Here is a 22,301-nt window from a genome sequence, read left to right on the forward strand (position 1 = left end):
ATAATATTTAGACTCAACATTAATAAAAGGATTAAAATCAGTTTATTAATGTCTATACTGTACATAAAAAAGATGAAAAAAATATTTCAAAAATTTATAGTGAAACTACAAATATTAGGTAATCCTAAAATGAATGCCGCTTTTGTCACTCGTATTTTGCCACTTGAAACCTAAGTACGTATTTTATTATTCATACGGACTTTATATTCTGATATTAAAAATAAATTGAGCTCCAAAACTTACGATGGCAAAATACCAAGTAAACAATATAAAATTGCATGTAATATAAATTTCTTGAAAAAAATGGCAGCTACTGCAGCTCAAAACATTTATAAAATGGTGGGTTTTAATTAGATATCAGTAAATTCAAGCGGGAATTTACGATAGCAAAATATAATCCTGGATGTGGGAAACAAGCAAAGATAGAATATGTTGTCATGACTGCATAAATGGAAGCAAATGCTACTAAAACTATCAATTACCTGAAACTAAATCAGTACGATTCAACAGCGCTTAGACACATGTTATAAATATTAATGAAAATACCCTAAAGGATAATAAATATATATATTTATATATATATATTGGATATACCTAATTATTGCAACCACGACACAATAAGGATGAACTTGAAAATATAGAAAAAAGGAAGGAGCCACACAAAAGCCCTCGTTACGTATACAAAAAAATGGTTTTACATATATGCTATCCGATGCAATGAAAGAATATTTAACTAACCTCTACTACACCGGCGCTGCCAAAACTACAAGACCTCCGAAGACCATCTGCCGGACATCGTCCCTCCGCCAGCTTTTCCACCATTACTCTGAGAAAAACGATACACGCTTATCACAATTTGTCGCAATATATGTAAAATAATATAATAAATTATTACTAGTTTCCAACGGCGTCTTTCTCACTGCGAAGTCACACCCCTTAGGGTTAGAAACTTTAAATAAGTATATGTATTTATGTACATTCATACTAATATATTTTGCAAATTTCTTATTGTTTCGAAAATTATGTTCGAAAAAAATACCAGTATTTAAATTTTGTAAAATATTAAATGTAGTGAATTTAATACTACTAATTATTTTTATTTGAATTTATCTTATAAAATGATCACAGGCTTATTTGTTAATTTGTAATCTTTAGTAATGCTGAAAACAGACCACAAGCTCAAATGCTTAAAATAAATATTAAATAGTTTCATTTTAAGCAAGAGTAAAAGTGATTGTATGAGTGCAAAATAAACGGGAGAGAGAATAAATTTAAATTGGTGAATTGGCAGTCTTATTAAAATATTACGCAACTTTTATGATTAAACTGTGTATTTAATATAGTAGAAAGCAATTATCTACTATGAATATAACGCTAACACAAAAATAATTAAAAGCAAATATCTATTATATTTTAAATTACTATTTTTGTATAAAACTGGGATCAGTGGGAATTTTGAAGCGAATAAAATTAAATTTCAATTATTTTAAAATTATAATCAGCTTTCATCTCAACTCGGCCGTATTAAACGAGGGTGAAAAAACGTTTTAGAATTTTCCCTAATTTGAGCCGTACACTCGTAGAGAATTGCGCCGGACCCGTTGTGTGCTCTAGACAGCGATTTTTTTTACATGGATTTGAAAAATATAACAAAAATGACCCAACGAGACAAAGGGCGTGATGATAGCGGAGATGCCGAACGAGATGAGCGAAAGAATAATACAAAAAAGACAAACAAAAGACTGTGTTTAATGCGAATTCGCTTCGACCCTTCTTTGTTCGCTCGGCTCTAAACAATGAAAAAATATGCAATTGAAAGCTTGTTAAGGTTTCATTGTGTGCGCGGAGCTTTTATCAGATTTTCGTTTTTCAACAATAATGACAGTGGAAAATAAAATTGTGAAATAATATGAATAAAAACCAGCGTCAGAAACACGCGTTACATGGCAACTGGATTAATTAAAAAAAAATGAATTTAATATTTGAAAAACATGCAATTAGAGAAAGTCGGGCAGTTTTAGATGTTAAAGGAGTGTGACACATCAGATTGCGGGTACGTGCAATAAAATATTTAATGCAGACTCTTATTTAGAGATTTGTAATTAACTGGGTTTTTTCATTATTTATAACAAAAATATAAAGCTCCATAATGACAAATACTTATTGTGAACTATAATTTATAAAATAAATCAGTCTTATATATCACAATAATTGTACGTATTTTCATCTCATGTTACGTTGTATAAAAGCTTTTATGATTAGGATGAGTAATCAATTGCTTGAAAATAATTGGATTGATATTTAATGATTTTTTTATCTACATTGCACGAGATTTGAAATAAAAAAATCTTAATTGTCTAAAAATAGTTACTTATTTTTAAATACCAATACTATTCTTTTTAAAGTATATAGATATACTTTCTCTTTTAAGTATAAATTATAATACACTTCTATATGCGTTTTCTTTAATTCGCAATATCGTGAAATGCACTTTTTAAAAAAATCTTCAGCTTACTATTGATTTTAATCTCTTCTATGCATGCTCAACATTTGTATTTTATTACAAGTCTAAACACCAACACCTACTAGTTTTGCCCAATGTGTCATAATGACCAGCATGCAAAAATAATTTTTAATATTTCATATATAATACATGTATACTATTTATAAATTCTAACATACACTCGTATAAATTTACATAAAATGCTGAATTATATTAACAAGTATTAAAAAAATAAATTATGGTGTGAATGTATCCAGCTCATAGATTTCGTTGTTAAGCTGGAAGGCTCTTTTTAAAGGAGCGTTCTCAAGCGCTGACTTCTTGGCCGTGGAAGATAAGAATAAGGGTCGTGATTGCGACTTTTAAGAGCTCTCTTTCCCGTAACTGTAAATCATAGTATCGACAAATTGTCATTACCATCCCTTAGTACCTTCAAAAGGTGCTTCACTGAATTGACGCTATTCCGAACGCAATCAATTTTATGCCAAAGTTCCTAGTAAACAAGCACTAAGATACACATATGACCATATATGTTATAAATACTCCTAATTATTGCGGAGTCACTTTTTATTTCTCTACACGCGTTAGTATCTCTTTCAAAAAATAAATATAAAATACTTGGTATACTAATAAATAAAGCTATTACAATAATATGTATTAATTAAGAAAAATATATTTGTAAATAATAAATTCAGTTGCTTTAAAAGATTAATCAACTTTTAAGAAGTCTGATTTTGATGAATTAATAATTGGTTTCATGTATTAAAAATAAAAATAAAAATCAAATACAAAAATAATAATTAAAAAACACACTTAAATTCATAGCAAAGAATAAAATAATCGTATAATTGGTTCGAATTTCGGCTTAAACGATTTGTCTTTTCACTTTGCGTTTTGGATGTTTGACGTTTTCGGACCCGACGAAGCGTCAAATTCAATGTTGTTAATTTAATAACTCACCTAAAATATTCAAATTCATCAACCAATTCAGCACAAAGGTATAATTGTTTTATACATACATCAATTTTTTTATTTTTTAAATATAATAATTTAATTATATTTGTCTCACCCGTATACAACAAATCGAAATTCACAGTTATGTCATAAACAGATTGCATATTTATGAGCTTATTTGCAAACTCATTACCGATATCAAGGCACTGCCACATTATTTTGGATTACAAAGTCCAAAGCTCGTTTGCCAACCCCCTTAATAAAATTCCAAATTTCGTTCCAAACAAAATGTGACAAACTCTGCAAGATCGAATGAAAGCCGATGGTAAATCTCAATGACTTATCTTGAATAGCAAAACTTTCAAAGAAAGATTTAAAGCGAGCGTCTAAAAATATCTTTTCTGATGTGTTAATCAAAAACTCGTTCATATATCTATCTATATAAAAACATATTTTTTATTAATTTTATTCTTTAAATATTAATAATATATATATATATGTTGGTATGAAACGCCTCTTTATTTGATCAAAAATAAAATATCGTTTCAAAGAAAATTGTAATTATTTTGAAAGCTTTCTATTTTCCTTGAGAATAATTTATACAGCATCACATAAGATAAAAAAAAATGAGCAAACAAAATTTTTAATGTATCAACCCACAACTACATCAATGAATGTTTTTTTTATATAAAAAAAATAATTTACATAAATTAAGTTTTGTAACACAATTTTTAATATCTAAGTATAACATAATATATGATATCATGTAATGTAATTTGAAAGCAATTTAATTTTCTTATGTGTTCTATTATTATTCATTATTATACAAAAAAAATGTATGGTGTGAGTCAATGGTATTGTAACTGTATCTACGGTTTTGCAAATCCAATACGAACACCGAAAAATGAAATTTATTAGTAATGAAATGAAATAAAAAAAAGGTAGTGAAATGCTGTTATGCACAATACTAGATTTATAAGTGCATAATTACGAATAAAAAGCGTGAAATTACAAGCGCATTACTTAAAATAGTCGCAAAAATATTATACACTAACTTTTCTTACTAATTTAGATTAGTCGTGAAACAGATTAAATTTATTACTGTCGTAAATAATCGCGTGATGTAAAGCCGCGCAGCGTGAATTTTTATTCTTTTTAAAAAAATCACAAATTGAGTATATTGGCCCGCGCTTCTGAAAATCAATACGTTATATTTTAATTTATTTTCTTGTTTAAATTAAAGCAGTAATAATTTGGGGGTTGTTTAGTTTACATAGTAGATGTTAAAATAAGTTACTATATTGACATTTAAATATACATAATTGTTTATATTTTTATTCGCATTTGAAGTTCATTATTATATTTGCGTCTTTCATTTTAAAATGTCTTTTGAGATTTTGGCATGAAAGGGACAAAAGGGTTTTCAACTCTTATTGTGTGTATTCTTGAATCTCGAAAGCTCAGTTATGGCTTATTGTACAATAGGGCAACCCAAATATTATGTTGAATCGTTTTGTACTTTAAAATCGTAATCGATGTTTATAAAATAATATATTATAATTATGTAGCAATATATTAAATTAAAGGCGTAGAAAAGAATTGATATAAATATATTGCTTTTGAGTGAATCTTATTGATCAGGATTATTTTTTCATCTTTGTTACTTATACTATATAAAATTTAATTAAAAATATACAACGCATATTGCTATCCAAAAACATTTTACGACCAGCGCGCCCATATAATATATTATTTTATTACATAATAAAAAATACAAACACTTTATCATTAGACGCCTGCGTGGCTTTAAATAATTTAATTAAGTCCACATGTACAAAAAAGTGTGATAAAGTTTTACAGAAAGTTTTTCTGCACGATTTTACATTAACCTTTTCTATCAAAAGTTAACATCAATAATAAAATAATTCCACATATGTAACTGTTAATTCTATAAATAAATAAAATCGTAATTAGCGACTCTTTCAATTTAAATATCAAACACGACGCCTAAGTCTACCTTAAAGCGGAGGTATTTTACTATAATTATAACTATAAATTAAATTAAGGGGACAAAACATATTTTCAGATTGACTTTTAAGCTAAAAATCCGTCACCATAACGCGGGTGGATTGTACTTAAATTTTCATATAAATCTGCCTACTTACCTATTTTTGGTTGTGAACTATTTTTATATTTTAGTATGAGTTTTCCATCATAATTTGTCTAAGCAATTAATTATTATGTCCTTTAAAATCGATTTATATGGTGTCATTTATTATCTAAATACGTAGTTTTTGTTACATGTATTTAGTCAGTGATTTAGTGTGCTTTAAAAATAGCTGTAAAACTAACACGGAATTCATAGATAAAACAACAACGTAAAAATCGCAATACTCCATGCGTTTATAAAGCGTCGAAGAATTCAACGAAAAAAATATTTGCATATAAATTCACTGCCGAATTATCGAAATTTTCCGGTTTTCCCGGCACGGAACCGGAGCGATCGGTTCGTGTATTATGTGCATATTTAAAATATGCGCGTTTTATATTTATCATCTATATGTGAATGCGCACATACATATATATGTACATACACTAAGTCGTATAAGTTTATGACTGTGTGCTTTGCGTTTATTGCGCCTATTCGGAAAATAAACGTGCGATTTTTTATTTCGGTTTGATCGCTTAGTTTATATAGTATGTTTTATTTTTATTAAAATAATATTAGCTTAAATATAAATAAATATATGGTTAGCAATAGCAATGCGTTTAAATACAAAGTGAAAATTAAAAAATTAATACAAATAAATATTAAATTATATTAATATTTATATATTGGTATATTCTCTTAAGATGATACTATCATATTTCCAGTATAAACCTTCAATGAAATTTATGCTTTAAAATCTAATCTAAGTTAAGTAATTTAATTTTTATAATTTATAGCTTGCAATTACAAAAAATGGAATCAAAATGGTTAAATTATATTAAAGATGTGAAATTATAATTTTTTATAATATATTTTATTTGCAAAACTCTTTATTCAACACGTAGTTTTTTAGACAAGAAACAACGCTAATTACACTAACTTATTTTTTTTTAAATTAGCACTCTTACAATTATTCAAAAAATAAAAAGTAGCTATTGCGCAAAAAATGTACATTACATATTTTCATGAAAAGCACTGCAACTGTCATATAATGCTAATTTTTTCATAGCCAGGTATTAAATTTATTTATTTAAAAAGATAAGGTTAAATTAAACTATTGCATTAATAGTTTATCATCACGATTAAGTAAATCATTAAATAAAATATTTCAATTGTATTTAAGTGTATCTGAGATGTAAAATTATAAAAAATACTTAGCTACTAATTATAAAAACTGGGCTTTTGTTTATAAATATATAGAAATTAGATATGCTGTGTATATATCAAAGATTATACAAATATAAGACTTCCGACTAAAAATATTATGACCAAAAAATATTTTATTTTAGTTAGGCCTTGCAATAAATTAATACATCTCATTTGCGCAATTATGAATAGTACACACAATTGCCTCATTTAAAATCTTTCATATACGACATTATGTTTTATGATTAAGGTACTTTTGTTAATGTGTATATTACTGCTTCTTCGAATAGGATTTAGACTTATGTACATAATATGGCGTGGCAAGAGCTAGATATTTTTTTCTTTTCAAAAAAGCATGTGTGTGAATTACGTCCCTATTTGTAGGTCGTTATCCTGGCTCTCTCTTGGAAATATGAGAAATATTTCCACTCCTTGCCATATATGGCGGTCCTACGTTATCGGTGAGTGGCGGGTCGTTTTAGCCAAAGGGGGTAAAAGGAGAGAAATACTGTCACTTTTGTCACATATTAGCTACCCCTTTCACGTTGCCCTCGAAATTGGCCTTATTTACCCTCTGCGTGTTTTATCGACATCGCATCATAACGTTGCAATAATATTATATACACTATATCTTATTATAACAAATAATATGCTCTAACAAGCACAACTTGTTCAAGAAGTGGTTTTAATCTAGGGAAACGTCATGTGTTACGACATTTCCTGCTCTTTTGCTACCCGTATGTGAATATAGGAAAATGGGATGTATATCAAGTATAATGTATCGTGCTTAATTATATTGTATTGTATAATGTATCGTGCACAATATAATAAAATAAATTTAATTATATTTGTTTTGAAATTTATGTACAGATGCTATTTGATGAATACCCATATCATTGATAGCACTGTATAAGTACATTTTTTAGGAACTCTTATTAAATTTATTTATTTATATAATTAAATCATGTCATTTTTAATAAAATCAATTCTATAATTTGTCTATTGTCTCACTGCAAATTTACTTTTATTTCAACTATTATTAATTAAACTAAACACCACGTTTTTCGAAAAAAAAAACAATCCTATTCTAAATTACTATGAAATAATTCTGCTGAATTTAAATTTTGTTTGCTCGCTTATAACATGATAATGTTTTGGTTTTTTATTGCATACAATAAAACTCAATGAAGCAGCAAATGCATGCTAAATGAATTATTATTATCAACATCGCTTAAGTTTATGATGCATGTAATGAACCTCATGTAACTAACCACAGTCAAGCTTATGGTTCATTTGCTAGTAATTTATTTAAGAGGTATTTAATGTGCATAAGGACCATGCTCATAACCTAAGGTAAACGGACGTCCCAGATTAAGCGGGACAGTACTAGATTCAAAATTGTCATCCTGCATTATTAATTGTTAGAAAAATCCCGGATTAGGCTTGATTAAAAGTTTTTGATACTACACAAAGTATTTAATAAATAGTAGGAATAATAGTTTTTATATGTATTTTGCAATAAGGGCTTTAAAATTCTTGAAATTGTCTAACTGAAATTAGAAATCGATATGAGATGCGTAATTGCACAATATCCACGTAGCCATAAATTACCACAAAAAATAAGCCTCGAAACTCGTTTATAAAACAACACTAATGACCTTGTTTTAATTATCTTTTGTAATTATCGGACGGCCACCTTTAGCCTGTTTTCCCTAAATGGGATAATTTTAAAGGTAAAGTTAAACCCTTCCGCGATTGCTCCTTAATTGGTCTTGTCTTCTGTTTGTTCAAGCTTCTTTGAAAGTCACATCACCAAGTACTGGTAATCACTCATCCCTTGATAAGCACTTGATGGACGGCAATTTTTCATTAATAATCCAATCATCGACGGATTCTAAAGACTCGCAAATTTTCTGTACATTTTTTATAGTACATTATATATTTTTTACAATTAACTGTCATATTTTTCAGCGTCTAACTGGTTGCAGAATTTACACTACTTAGACACCAATACTAAAAATTACATATGAAAAATTATTAGTCAGTAAAAGATAATTTAGGTCTTAGTATAAATCTGTTGCTCAAATTCAGTCAATACTAGAGGCAAAGATTTTGAGAAACCATGCTTTCTCTCTCATACTTGTGATAATCGACTTATATACAGATTGCATGTGAGGTTGCGCTAAAAATATTTTTTTTAAAGAAATATATATGATATTCTTTATTATTAAAAATATTTTTATCCTAATACGTACGACTCATCTCGATGTAAATTATTCATTACGATATAGATCCGTAAGATTTGATAAATCTAATCTGCGATAATCAAACAGAATAATAATTATATAATAATCACTAATTTCGACCTCCCAAGTATGATAGAAATTTGACAACATAAAGTTTCACATGAGATTCGAACCCAGGTTAAAAGCATACATTTAAGTCTTTGATATACCTATAGAGGTTTTTGTTACATAAACTTATTTTAGATTCAGCGCATTTACTATATGTAAAAATAACCGCTAAATGAACATGCTTTCATAAATAAAAAAATTTAATAATATTAGAAAAAATCTGTAGGTGATACTAAAAAGTTAAAATTTTATTGGCTATCCATTAAAAGTCATTTTACACAAACCTTTTAATAGAAAATCGTTGTAATGTATTTGTGTCATTAATAAATACAAATATCAAGTCGTCTGTTAATACTGCGATAGCTTCACTCGCTTTGAGTTTGGGCTGAATAAGTTGAAAGCAAAGTATTAGTCTAAGTGAAAGCTCTAATTGAAATGCTGCGTTTTCTGTTTTATACTGTCAAGGAAAGCGGTGGAGACCAACGGCCCAACTATCCCTTGATACTAGGACCAATCTAAATAATTTGTGACGGAAACACTTTTTAGTCTTTTTATCGGATGTATATTTTATTAGTCTATTTTGGCATTTATATAAGTAGGGCTACCTGTTCGCTTGAAGACGGATTTTATAATTAGTGGTTAGATCCTGGTTTTTGTGTCACTTTTGTTATATTGTCCTGCGTTTTATTTAAAAATGTGGTTCTGCTTTTTTAAAATATGAAAAAATATATATATATTAGTTTGTACAAACCTCTTAAAGAAAGTTGAACAATTAGTTACATATAATCAATAATTTAAATGTTAATACATTATTTCAATAAAACCAGGATAATAAAATATGATTTAAAGGTTGAACGTATAAAAGTAAAATATGAAAATTTTGATTTACGAGAAGATGTGGCAAAGTTTGTTTACGTTTTGTAAAAAGATTTGCTTCTGTTTTAATTTTCTACCTTTCAAAATATTTATTTAAGATATTGAAAGATTTTTGTAATTTATTTGCGATTAGTTTAAGACCGTAAGCACTAGTTATAATAGTTGTATCGTCAGCGTATTTTTTGGGATATCGTTCATATACAATATAGAGAGGAACGGCCCGAGCAAACTCTCTTGAGGAACTCCTACTGGAATTTCGTGGTATCAAGTGTTCATTGTTAAGTGAAACAACATAGCTTCTACTTTAAGCGTAGGGTAGAGTTTTTTTTTGCATAATTTATGAATCAAACTGGTATGCCATTCTATGTCGAAAGCCTTCTCTATATCCAATATTAAAAGTTCCGTACTCTTTTTTTATATTAAAATTATCAAATATGTGCTCCCATAAACTATTGAGTGATTTTTGCGGAAACAAAACTGTTCGTTATTAATTTTATTTTCCAAAGATTCATATAACGGTGATAAGCTAATCGGATTTGTAGGATCCTTATCGTGTTTTTTATCGCATGAATATTAACGGTTTTCCAGACGGTTTGGATATACCCAAAAAATAGGCAGGCCGTAAAGATGTTTGTTAAGTAATGAATGCAAATTCCAGGAAGGTCTTATATATAATAAGAATATATAGTATTGTGAGGTAGCTTATGGGTTGTGACGTACGCAACAAAGACACCACAAGTTTGAATTGTTACAAATTTAGAGATCACGCGGCCGTCCTTGGTAATGGTTGATTACAACATTTTGATTTAAATAGCTATATTGAATGAACACAAAACCATAAAAGCACATAGAGATCGGACTAAGCGGGCACGCGATATTATTTGGAATATCAAAGTGAAAGGTCGACTTGACGGTCGGTGCAAGATGTGACTCCCCCGAAAAGCAAACCTCAGAGCCGAGCTTGCGGTCCGTTTGTTAGTGGATAATATGTTTCCCGGGGATGCTGCGGTTCTTCGCCAGATGTAATTGTGGAGTTACGTGTATGCTACTGAGAATCTCGGCTAGCCATGTTCTAATTCGGAGGGCCTAGTGAATTTTTCATAGTCGACTCTAACGACCGTGATAAACCTGAGCGGTCGCGGCTTTGTAACTTAACTAAATAAAAATATGCCAGCAAAGCGAAATATGTTTGTGTGATGTATTAAGTTAAGCTGACGTAAACTCATGCTAACTACTAATTCATCATGTTCGCATGAATGGTGTCGAACTCTAAAAGGCATTATTAATGTTGAATCATTCCTTTCGAGACAATAACTCAGCCAGACTTAGACAATTAATTCTAGTTCAGGCTAATGCTTTTTCATGCAGACGGTGTGTTGCTTGAACTATCCATTAGAGATTGACTGATTGATTGAATGGGTGTATTCGTTTCCAAATTGGTGTTTTTATTGCACTTATATTTGTTCTTAAAATCCAATTATGTGTTTAACGTTCATGGATTAGTCAATTATTTACATACACATTCACACTACTTTATTTTTAAATACATATAATTTTATACTTAAACTATATTAAAAGAATATATACGTACTTATTGAAATTGAACGATGTCACATAATTATTTTTTAAATATATTAAACAGATTTATATTAGTAGACATATAATAAAGAATTTCATTGTCACAGCAATTATTACAAAAATGTTTTAAAGCCCATTTATTTATTAACATGGTTTCTATTGGTAACACAATAGAATTATTAAATTTCATTTGTTTTTATTATTTCAAAGCAATTTAAATTTCCTAATTTATTATATACCTTATATCATATACACTATTAGATATTATTGCATAATTATTTAAAAGAAAACTGGCATATTTCTTCCTTACGTTAGTTGGTATTTTTTCTAAAAACATGAAATTTTTCATTTCTAAAAATTATGTTAACCCTCATAATGTAAATTTTTGCTATTAAGATCTAATTAACTATTATTTTCACGACGTAGAATAATTATTTCGACCTTTACATTGATCTGTTTTTAATAAAAAAAAAGGTTAAAGCTATTATAAAAATATACAGCTAAAGCTTAATCAGCCAGCTTTAGTTATTTATTATGAAATTATAGGTAATTTAAATCACATGCATTTTACTAGATGCGATCAAGTTGTAATCTACTTTATAATAATTATTTATGAAAGACACTGCCTTCCAGTTGGCACTTGTTGATTGATAAAATATTTTTATTTTTTAATAAGATTTGATTTTTTTTTTTCCGTAAGCAAATATGTAAAACACATCACTGAATAAGCAACCAAATATCATATGATGCTATAATTATTATTAAAAATATTTTTTTAAATACACACTGTAGATTAAGTGCTTGTGTATATTTAATAGCACGAAAGTATTTGACACCAATACCAGTTAACATCAAGGAGATAACTACTTTTGCACCACAAGTAAGGAACTGTCTTGTAATGCATTTAATCTTAGTTTGGAAAGACTTTTACTATATTCTGTAATATGTGATTACATATTTACAATACCTTAATTTTAGTCAAAATAAAAATAATCACTTTTGCTTTAGAATGACTTAAATACATAAAACATACAAAAAAATATATTAAATATTAAAAATTAGATTTTTAGAAGTATTATCAATAATTTCAATTTACTTTTATTTGTCATTCTTTCAATCTATCTTTAACTGCAACAAGCATACAAATATTCTTAATACATATTGACTACTTTTAAACCTAAAAAGTAAGGAATTGCGATTTTTTTATAGTCTAAAAATATTTAACTTTAAAATATAAATGTTGATTAAAGGTGTAATATTCTTAAAACTATTAATGCAATTTGGATTGTCGTCTACAATATTTATAGGTTGCTAAATCTGTATCTGCTTCACAGATGAATGTAAATATATATATATATATATATATATATATATATATATATATATATATATATATATATATATAATGTCACTAGCGGTCGTGCTCTGAACTGCAGTAATGAATATATAAACGACCTAAATACAAATATATTGATATTCAAGTAAAAGCAAGCAAGCACTTAAGGTGGTCACTGATTCTTAGATTTGTGGATTTCATTAATAAAAACTTAATTAAAACAGCATTTATATAGTAATCTTGTTAATATTGTATATTTTATGAGCAGTATCGCCGTACATGTACGGCTGTGAAATTTTTACTGTTTTGAGATACCGCAGATAGACAAAATTATTTCTGTTGATTTTTTTTATAATTTTTTTATATTGCATTTATAATAAATTATAAAAAAAAACAGTGATTCCCAACGTTTAATTGCTTTAATTTATTTTTTTCTAGTAGTATGTTTTAATAAATTATTTTAACACTTTTCTATTATTAAATTTTGTTTATTTATTTAAAATATTTTATATATATTATTCGGCTTATGTATATTTTTTTGTCAAATCGGAGGCTTTTAATGTTTTTAAATAAATTAATATAAAATATATTTTGGTATAATCATTTAATTCGTACTATATAATTTATTGGTATTATTATTAATAAAAATTATTTAGATATTATCACATTACAAAAAATATTATATAATGTTTTGTATTATATGTGTAAATATACAACATAACTAAAACAGCATTTATTTAGTAAACTAGTTTTTATTGTATCTTTTACTCTTTGGGTAGTATCTTTTCAGTATATCAGTATAAGTAAAGAAATATATTCTGGCAGTATCTTGTTTATTTACACATATAACTAAAAAAATAATAAATAAAAAACATTATATAATGTCAGGGAGACAGATAAAGCAGCCGCTTCCCTCTTCATGACAAAATAGTCGATCAAAAGTCAGTCAAAAATCCAAATTTTAGCGCGATTTTCAAAAATAACTAGATTTTTCAGAAGCAAAAAAAACTATTGTACATACATGTGTGACTTTTACACAAACTGTTAAATTAAAAAAATATATAAAACACAATAATAATAATAATTTATCCACAAAATAACTTCATGCAAGTCCATATATATTATTTTAAAATAATAATTAAATAACACAAAATCTTATCTTTTTAAAAAAAAATAAACGGGCTTATATGATGACATCAACTTTATTTCCGTGACAATGTAATATAATAAAAAAAATATAAATTTTGAACGCCATATTTTATTGTTTTAAACAAGTTTATACTACTGTTTTATATTTTATAGCCTGTTAGATGTAGTGGTAAATTTATACTTTACATCCTGTAGCACAGATTTTTTAAACGTGTGCACAACAAAAGGCTTTATGGAGGGACAAATTTAAACGGCGATGATTTATTCACTTACCTTGTTAAATCGCTTGGCTCGGGAGAAAAAATATATGTAATATATTTACACAAGTGTAGAAAAAACATACACGTGCCGTGCGATAAAATAATTTATTGCCCAAAGCAATTTAACACTAGATTAAAGATCACAAAAAATGCGATAAATCCAATCATCACTAATTAAGGACATTGGTGCTAGTTTTGTGATAACATCTTATTATCTCATTAATAGATATGATTTTATGTTATATATAAGTTTGAGCATATATAGCGAGAGAAGCTGTAATTAATAGCTTTCCTGAATACATTTGAATGCGTAAATTCCGCGACGGTAGTTAAATTAAAGCGCCCGTCTATAACTTAACCATTGGAATAACTTCCGGCTCCTTTCGTCGGGGTTCTGATGATTTATGGCGTTGCCGTTTTCCTAGGAGATACATAGGTATCCTGTGTATGTGGATATTTGAAAATGCAACGAGAAACTTCCTTTTGAGGTGTGCGAATTACCAACTAGGTAAGGCAGGGTTTGAATTCTTAATAGGACACATAAGTGTCGAATATGAGACACCTTAAGATTTACATAAAATTGCAGTACCTAGATACAATACTTATTGTAGTGATTCCCAAACACTTCATCTAATAACTATTACAAATCGTATTAACATATGTGGATGTGAAAACAAAAATATAAAATATAATACCATTAGTAAATAATTAAAATGTATTTTATAATTTTTATTTAAATAAATTTGTACTTCATTAATAATTTCTTTTCAAGTGTGTATAATTAAAACTTTAATTGTATTAGTATGTAAGATAATAATGCAAACAAATATTGATATTTTTTCATCTTATTTTAGATTCTTTATTTATTATTTTATTAAATATATATTCAAGATAAAAGTTACTTTACTGATTTTAATATTTAGTGATTGTTCTGCTAGTATTTCCATCTATTAATACGAACCTTTTCCATTACGTATTATACTAAAAGTTGGGCTGCTTTAAGCATTTAAATGCTTTCTACAAAGAATACTGCATAACCTCAGTTTAAGAAAGATTTTCAAATAAGATTGGCACGATTGAATTGATTAATTCGCTGATAGTGTTGGTTAGATGGAAAAAAGCTCTGGCGTGATTTAACTGTCGAAATTTCGTCAAAATGGAAAATTCGCCGAGCGAAAATCCCTTCTCTCCGAGGAAACTCGTCTGCAAATTTTCTGTCTATCACATGCAAACGGTTATGGCGGACGTCGGTAGATAAAATCTAATGATGATTGCTTTCATCGGCGACAGTAAAAGCTGAAGAGGCGTTTTGCCTTCCGATTCCTTCTTCCCTTGGAAAATAAACATTTTGCCAGGGGCGAGTCCCTAGCTAACCAAAAAAAGGGTCTCGAATTTTTACCAACCTCAAATATCGCGGTCCCGCGATTAAACAATCTTGCTGAGTTTTACATTTTTAAAATTGCTTTATATGCTCTTAAACTTTTTTTGCTCGGCGCCCTTGTGGTATACCGTGCAAATTTACTTTTTGACGTACAAATGAAATATTACGCTGTATATTCGTCTAGCTGGGTTTGCGTCATGAATTTGCCGTGTGGTCCTGCCCTCAATGTTTGAGTTCGTAATGTAATTTAATATTATATATGAATATGTGTTTTATATGTATACGCTCTAAATTATTTTCAGAGCATTTTTATGTAACTACCTGTATGATACTTACGCCAGACGTAACTTTCTACATACGTTAAATTTTTATTGTGGTCAATAGTACCCCATAAACACGAGGGAGATTCGGAATGTAAAGTGATTTTTTACTTGGTTGACAACACCACTATATCCACGTAAGTGTTTTAATACCTGTTAGGTCAATTAGTTAATTATTTATTTTATGCGAAAGAAAAATTCATCGCAAAGTTATTTACGATATAAACGTAAAGTGTTGGATTTCAAAAAGGAGATAGAAGGAGCGAAACTTACATGACGATAGAATAAAAAACGGACAACTGTACTTGAAAGAATATGATAACTACAGTCTATTTATTTTTAAAAGTCAGTAAACAATAATAACATTCCACACGTAAAAATCACGTGCTCTTAAATTAATTTCATCCCTGTAATTGGTAGCCATGGGAGATTTCCCAGTATAGTTTGTTGCTCTTGGTTGTCGAAAATATTTTTTTATCGCCCCTATCGCTTTATTTTTAAAACATAAAAAAGTCTTAGACTAACAATATTAATGATTTTTTAAATCCAATAATTCTGGCGATTATGACAAAAATATGGAAGAAAAATCATTTGAAAAATACTTTTAGAAAAATGTAAGATAACTAGCTTTATTACAATTTATCCAAGATAGATTAAAGCTCATTCTTTATTCATTATAATTACTTTTATACATTTAGTTATTAAAATTTTATTTTAATACTTGGCTATATATAATATTTCAGTCACTTTCTGACAAATGGCAATGATGAACAATACAAAAAATTCTTCACCCTTGACATTCCCACAAACAGCTGTTCCAATCCAAGCTTGTGACATTACGATTACACGTAATCGCTGTTCAGCTCAACTTGTAAGTGAAATGTTGAAAATTGAAAAAATAGAAATTGCAAATGCAATTGTCACGTGGCTACTGTTAACCATTCGGCAGGAGTTTCTGTGATAGACAGACATACACATATATTTTCTGTTTTAAAATATACAGTCGACACCTCTATATCGTAGAGATTGGTACTTTGTTATAGGAATACTACGTTATAGGAGACTAGGCATCCATACAAAAGTTGAGGTTAAGTTCTTTCAACTGTATTTTGTGAATTTAACGAAATTGGCAAACCAAACATTTTTCACATTTTTATGTATGCAATGACCTTGTATTTAGTTTGTAAACAAAAGTACGTGCCTTATGTTCTTATTATGCAAAGAATGTCCTTGATTTTGCGAGTGTCAGGGGAATCAAACGCAACAGTTTTATAAGTTATTTTACAATGAATAAATAATAAAAAGTAAATATAAATTATCAAACTTTTTCTGCAGTTTGTTTAATTTTAGGATTGTAATAAAAATCTTCTCGAATTTTATAATATGGTGCTTGACATTTTTCCAATTGTTTTTTTAATTCAGCAGATTGCTCTGTGGAACAATAGTATTGAATAAATTATTATATTTACATGGGTATTGAATTCAAATTTTGCAATAAAAAATTAGCTAAGTTTAGAAAGATTATGCATTATTTTAAATTCACTAAAATTTTAATGTTGGATACAAAATGTTTTATATCATATATTTAAATATATGTTATGACTCATTTATACTTTTTTAGATTTGTAATGGATATGTATTAAATAAGTTAATAATTTTAATTTAAAAAATTAGAATGGTTGAAACCCCCTGAAAATGTATTAAAAAAACGTTTACATTGATTTACTAGATCATAATTTTTTCCATAGCTATGCAAAAATAAATATTTTCTTACTGTATTGTGATAAATATCCCTGAAATGTTATGAATACGTCAAACAGTAACAAAAACTACGCTATACGAGGGAACGCTATAGGGGGCATGCATGTATATTATAAAGCTTTATGATTAGTTCAAATAAACAATTGTTTGCTAAATTCTAAGAACCAACTTTTGCGTAAATAATATACTATAATTTACTACGTTAGGTTGTCAAAGATACATACATAAAGCCATGTAGCCATAAGGACGAACCGCTACTTTTCACGCTATACAAAAATACGGTTAGGGGAAGGTATTATAACTGTTATTTTATAATGTGAAATAGCTAACATTTATATTTATATGTATTATTAATGTGAAACATATTTTTATTTTAGCTGTTCATAAATCGTTAATTATTTTTTACGATGTGTGACTTTCTTTATTAAAATTGTTAAACTACAATATATTTAATTAAATAGTTTAGGGGCTCTCCGAGCTTAAATTTTATATTAGGTTCAGTACCTTTCTCGTGTTAATGCTGTAAATTAAACTCGTGTATGTTCGCTCTGACGTTAAATAAAGTCAAGTAAACCATCTTTACCTGGATGTAGCCACATTTTTACATGTATTCTATATATATTTATTATAAAATATTATTATATACATATACATAATATATTTTTCTCAGAAAAAAATACATGGATTGGATGTATTATATTGAGTAACAAACGACTAAGTTCCTAGAATATCTAAAAAGATGACGTAAAGCTTACAATAAAGCACGAAAATATCAAAAGCTATTACCAGTAATAAAATACAAAATTCAAGGATGAAAAAGCAATTCCATACAAATCTCAAATTACATACGTAAGTAATCATTCGTCTATTTTAAAAGTGGATATACTGTAAATATAATATGTGTAAGTACTATCGAACAAATTTCTATTACATTACAACGATCATATTACCGACTCAAAAGGTGGACAGAATTGTATTTGACGTCGTAAGGTTTAAAATTTTCAAACGCCGTTGTTTAAAGTGTCTTGTGGACTTTAGGATTATATTTTCTAAGGATCCAAGGGGCAAAAGGGTTTGCCTTCAGGGACAACAAGGACTCGGTCAGCGCATATTAAGCCAGCCAGCTATTCTATGATATATATTATAAGAACGAGCTTAATTAATGTTTAATTACCGTAAAGCCTTCGCTCAAACGCCGTTGCCAAAGCCACCCCCTAACTAAAAATGTGCTAAAGATGAATTATTACTATTCGAAATTAGTTTCGGTCTTTGCAAAATCCTTTGTTTTGTGTAAAGCGTTTAATTATGATGATTTTTATATAATATTAAATAATCTTTTGGAATTTTATTATATATTATATAATAGACTATATAATTCTGCTCAATATTAATGGTTACTAAACACCGCACAATAGTTGATTAGCATATTAGTTAAACGTTAATTGATAGTTGTATGATTAAGGTGAATGAATAAATTGAACATGAATAAATTAAGGTACATGAATAAATTGAACATGATTTAAATGATTTTTTTAGGAATTTTAAATAAAATAATAAATAGCTAAATATAAAGGTAATTGTATGTATATATTATAAGGATTCCGACGTAATATTTTCAATCGAGAATTCCTGGAAAATCTAGGGAATAAAATTGCGAACATATCTCTAAAAATATTTTAAAAATCCATTAAAATTCGAGATTTATTGTCAAATTAAATCAATGTATATTGCCCACATCATATAATGGAAACATATAACATTGCGAAACAATTTTCAGGGATTAAATCTAGTTATTACAATCATATCATATTTACCATATTTAGTTAGAGCGCAAAAAATTATTGTTTGATGGAAAACATCAAAATAAAATACAACATTGATTCAGAATTCGATGATTTCAATGACTATTAAACAAAATAAAAAACTGCATATGTAAAACTTTAATTGGTTATGTTATAGGATAATAATAGAAAAAGGTTATATTTAAATTATAATAAATATTTTATTATCTATGTTCTTTACACACTGAAAATGTATACTAAAAACTAATTTCTTAAAAAAAATTTAAATAAAAATCATTATTTGTAAAAATACTTAAAAAAATATGAAAAATGTAAACATAAGTGTACTAACTCTATTGTGATTATGATATATGTATATATAAAAATTATATTTTTAAGGTTTTTAAATTTTAAATATATTTTTTAAATTATATTTAGCTATTCTTTAAATTCAGCTAAGAAGTATAATTTCCTAAATATCATTCGAATAGTTTAATCGTTAATTATTTTTCCTAGATTGTAAATGGTTTTAAGTACTTTTAACTAAAATAATAATTATTTTATATGTTATCATCAAAAAGCATCTGCATTCTAATCCTTAAATTTTATTATTAGGTGTCGGATCACAAATTTTCATATTTATCGGAACACGAATACTTTTTAGTGTAATCATTGCAGTCTTATATTTTTATAGCAGGTATATGTGTCGGTAACACAAAATCTGCGTTTCGATTAAAAACACCCACGATCCTAGCATTGATCATCATAATCATTGGCCACATTTGAGATAAATTAATATTGCAATCACAATTAACGAATCAACTTATTTTTCTTATTTTAAATATATATTTATTATTATATTAATTACGAGTAAAAAACAGTTAATAACACACATTACTTCTTGTTCGGAAGTCACGAGTTTATAATAGTTAGTTGTATGGTAGTTTATCGCAGTTAAAAGCGGCACATGTTTTCTTTTCCACACTTAACGCCTCGAGAGATTTCACACAATGGACAAAAGTTTTAAGAGGTTACCCATTGTGTTTTATCGCTCGCCACATTTATCACGTACCCGTTTATAATTGAAAAATACTTTCGAATCAATTTTTGTTTTTAAAAAGTACAAATAATTAATTTAACCGGAGGTAATATGCGGGCTCCAGAGATGTCGGACGATGATGCGGCCCCAAAAAATAATTAACCGTTTCGAGAGTTCTTCCATGTCATAAATGAAGCATGCTTAAGCCACAATAAACCCTTTGGGAATCAAAGGGTACACTATTTGCAAATACATTAAAGTTTTTGCCTATCAGCTACATGCGGGTAAGTTTATGTCCAAAGCATACATACATATGTATGTGTGTTTTAAAATAAATGGATATGTATGTATGTACAAACGTATGAATTGTAAAACAGGTATGCAACTGCTAAAACGGTCTTACTCAAAGTATGAAATTTCATCAAAAGTAATGGTGCACAGCCACGCTGTAAGTGGAGCGACGGGAAACCTTTGAAAAATTCGCATGAATGTAAATTGTCAACACGCATATACACTTATATATGTGTCTGCATATTATACTTTAAAATACAATAAACAAAATATATATTTGCTAAACTTGAGATTTGTTCTAAAACTAGTGAAGAACTAATCGATTAAAAAATATTAAGCGACGCAATACTAATGAAAAATGAACATAGCCTTTCTTACAAATTGCATATGTTGTAAAACTTAAGTTATAATTTAAATATATTATCTACTAATAGACTTATTGAAATAAAAAAATCAAGAAAACTATAGAACAACAATACCACTTTACTTTGATTAAGAAATGGATAACGTGCTTCGTCGTACTTAAGTGGTAACAGACTTTAGTGTTTTATTTCAAGAGAACTAGAGATTTCATCAGCATATATTAAACATATGCAACCCAAAATCACTTATAATACAATAAAATATAAAAAAGGGTTTAAAGAAACATGTGCATGGTGGAATATAAATATGATTTATTTTTATTTTTCACAAATGATTAGATATGATTCGATATGATTCCCTTGAGTCGCGTCGACGAGTATAATAGTAAAAGCGCTTTACCAAGCTGCTAGTAGAGCAGCTTGGTAAAGCGCTCCAGAGATTAAAAAAAAATATCAAATTATTATTCTAAGTACTGCATATTGGACTCCCTAATAAGCAGTACTAAGAACATATAATAAGTATAACGCAATAAATCAGTAACCAAAAAGTTTGAACGACAATAGGCTAGCGCAAGATTCTTTTTTGGCTTTTTTTGGATGTGCTATTAGGTGGTACGTACAACATTTCCAATTAAAAACGCAATCATTTGGTCACGAGATCTTTCTTACAATGTTGTAAAAATATATAGCACGAGACAGGTTGATTTTTGTTATTTTTATATATTTTTTATATTTTTCTGCACATATATTCGAATAAATAAAGTATTAACTGCGTTTTTTACCATGAATTTCTACACACTACTAGATTACAGCATTTATTTATAGTAGAGAAGAATGGGTACTATGCATACAAACATACATATTCACACGGTAGTAATTCATACTTTAAAAATAATTGTGGTCTCAGAAACTTCCGTAAAAAAATTTTTGCGCAATGTTTAGAAATGTCTAAGAATGGAGCACGCGAGAAACTTTTATAACGATGAAATCAATAAACTCAC

This window comes from Plectrocnemia conspersa, unplaced genomic scaffold, assembly GCF_051122295.1.
Source record: "Plectrocnemia conspersa isolate PC_06_02 unplaced genomic scaffold, ASM5112229v1 ptg000012l, whole genome shotgun sequence".
NCBI classification, from domain to species: Eukaryota; Metazoa; Arthropoda; class Insecta; order Trichoptera; family Polycentropodidae; genus Plectrocnemia; species Plectrocnemia conspersa.